A 3,325-nucleotide genomic window follows, 5' to 3' on the forward strand; every position below is an offset into this window, starting at 1 on the left:
CTCCCGAACAGGTCATGAAGGTCCAACGGTACCGACCGGCCGCCGTGTCATCCTTAGCCCATTGGCGTCACTAGATGCGGATATGGAGGAGCATGAGGTCAGCACACCGCTCTCCCGGCCGTATGCCAGTTTGCGAGACCGATGTAATGTAGATTACTAAAGCAATTTACAGATACTGGATCACTGGATCTGTGTTAGGGAAAGAAAGATCCAGAAAACTATTTCAGCTGAGAATAAACTAGACAATTAGGAATATCTCGCTATTTTTGTGTGGAAGTGGAGTTTATCTGCAGTTTGTGCAATCAATCTTTGTTTTATCATACAACAATTTAGAATTCCTGAGTGTATACGAAGCCAACGGCCTTGCCGCAATGGTAACACCGGTTCCCGTCAGATCACCGAAGTTAAGCGCTGTCGGGCTGGGCTAGCACTTGGATGGGTGACCATTCGGTCTGCCGAGCGCTGTTGGCAAGAGGGATGCACACCGTCCTTGTGAAGCAAACTGAGGAGCTACTTGATTGAGAAGTAGCGGCTCCGGTCTCGGAAACTGACATACGGCCAGGAGAGCGGTGAGCTAACCACATGCCCCTCCATATCCGCATCCAGTGACGCCTATGGGCTGAGGATGACACGGGGGCCGGTCGGTACCGTTGAACCTTCATGGCCTGTTCGGGAGGAGGAGAGAGTGTATACGAAGAGAGCCAACACGTAAGCCTTGCGGTCAATATGTTCCAGTAATTATTCATGCAACAGTAATAAAATAATGTGATCTCGAAAGTGAACAAGAATAATATACAATAAAAACGTGTTCTGAGTAATAGATAAGCATTATATAGATAAAAAAAACATTGCTTCTGCTAGCAAGTGACTTCACACAAGGGCCCAAAATAAAAGAGCAACAACGCACTAGATGGATTTACAGTCCATTGGTACTAACAGCTACACCCAATCTTGAACAAACAACACACAGGACAACGCAATCTGCATTGACATACAACGTAATATAGTATCTGCCCTGAAAATGTATAGTCAGTTAAAAGGTACAGTGACATTGCTAATACGGAATGATATCACAATTAAAATATCAATGGCACACTTAGACAGCACCATAGCTATGCTGTGGAATTACACTTGAGTACAGTTATGGCACAATGAAATTCCTCCCAGCCTTGCCATGCCTCTTCACAGCAACAAACAATACCAGTGCAACATAATCGCCGGCCGCGGTGGCCGTGTGGTTCTAGGCGCTCAGTCCGGAACCGCGTGACTGCTACGGTCACAGGTTCGAATCCTGCCTCGGGCATGGATGTGTGTGATGTCCTTAGGTTAGTTAGGTTTAAGTAGTTCTAAGTGCTAGGGGACTGATGACCTCAGATGTTAAGTCCCATAGTGCTCCGAGCCATTTTTTTTGCAACATGCCGGCCGAAATGGCCGTGCGGTTAAAGGCGCTGCAGTCTGGAACCGCAAGACCGCTACGGTCGTAGGTTCGAATCCTGCCTCGGGCATGGATGTTTGTGATGTCCTTAGGTTAGTTAGGTTTAACTAGTTCTAAGTTCTAGGGGACTAATGACCTCAGAAGTTGAGTCCCATAGTGCTCATTCCGGCAATTAGAACTGCACTTTAGTTTGGTTGGTCAAAATACTGACAGTAAGCAATGCCCACCGACTGTAGTTACGTCACACACTAAAGAATAAGTCACATTATGCTCTGCACTGTGTTGCTGTAACCGAAACACTCATTGTTCCCTGTCTGTGACCCGCTGTCTTCTCGCCTCCAGAAGAAAGACGCCTTCTGCTAGCACAGCGCGACGCTGTCTATGTTGCAGCTGCCCACGCCCCACTCTGGCCGTTCCAGTCCACTCCTGCTGCTTCTTGCTCCCTCTCAGCTCCACGGCACTCCCTTCGCATGAGCCTGTTTTCTTTGTGGTTGTCTCCAAACTTCCAAGACAATTACCCGCACTCCATCCTGTGGTTGCTCCTCGGGCCAGCCACGTTGAAGCAAAGAAGCAGTTCTGGCTGGTGCGCAACACGGAGCTTTGGCTGCACCTCATGACTTGTCTGCCACTTCGTGCAATGTTCTCTGGTGCTGGCTCGAGTACATTTGTCTGTTTCACCGCCACAGTTGGGACTTCCTGTGACCAGCGCATCCTGGGCCAGTATCCTAGATTTCAAAAAACCTCAACTGTCGCGCCGCCGGCCGTTGTGTCCGAGCGGTTCTAGGCGCTTCAGTCTGAAACCGCGCGACCGCTACAGTCGCAGCTTCGAATCCTGCCTCGGGCATGGATGTGTGTGATGTCCATAGGTTAGTTAGGGACTGATGATCTCAGATGTGTGGTCCCATAGTGCTCAGAGCCATTTGAACTGTCGCGCCGGCGCCTGGGCCCTAGTGATGCACCACCGTATTGTCAGCCACTTTCACTGAGGCTCTGGCATCCAAGTGACGTGCTCGGTTCAGCTTTGCGCTCGCAACTGTCACCCACTGTCTCGGTGTCGCGCTACCCCTGCCCTTTCGCCGCCACGTGCGTCCCCTGGAGAGACTAGACTGTCTGACCCATGCAGGCACCACAGGCGTGGTGGACGGGAAGAGGATCGTGTCGAGAAATTTCAATTTCACGGCACAGTAGCGACACTGGAAAGAAATTCGAGAATACTATTGCTTCATTTTGCGCATCAGACTGACGTGTCCGTAATATCTCCCCACAGAGCTATGCACAAACTCGAACTGCAATTATAAAAATGTGGAGGAGACCGAGACACATTTATGCGGATTTCTTTTCGGAATTCCTTAAGTTTTTCCGATTACATTCACCCTGTTTGAAATGGCTTAGTCTTATAACAGGATTATTCTTTGATAACATGATATTGAAACATCCCCTTAGAAAAATTAAAGAATTACTGTGCTGATAAACCTCTTACGTTATTTGATTTTCAAACAGCTGAGCAGAGCTGAACGTACTCAGACATTTCTCTCTTTACTTATTCTGATCAACACTAAACTGACACAAAATATTTTTAGCGCAACGCAATCTGACTGTCAATAATCCCTACAAAAGAATGGCCCTGACTAACAATAACCTATACCTTTCATGAATCACCTACCTCACAAAAATCTTCGTTACTCGAACTACTGCAATACAGTGAACGCCAATACTGCCAGCTAAATAAAAGATTCTAACTACTGAAGGCACTAACTACTGATAGGCATAGTTAGCAAATGAAAGATTTTGATAGAGAACAAACAATGTATTTACCTTAATAATATTCAGAAATCACCGTATATATATATATATATATATATATATATATATATATATATATATATGAGT

General features: G+C 46.7%; 1 pseudogene; it reads left to right on the plus strand.

Moving 5' to 3' along the window:
• Nucleotides 1-353: 353 nt before the first annotated feature.
• Nucleotides 354-471, plus strand: LOC126210100 (5S ribosomal RNA; annotated as a pseudogene).
• The last annotated feature ends 2,854 nt before the right edge of the window (nt 472-3,325 follow it).

Source organism: Schistocerca nitens, chromosome 1 (assembly GCF_023898315.1).
Source record: "Schistocerca nitens isolate TAMUIC-IGC-003100 chromosome 1, iqSchNite1.1, whole genome shotgun sequence".
NCBI lineage: Eukaryota > Metazoa > Arthropoda > Insecta > Orthoptera > Acrididae > Schistocerca > Schistocerca nitens.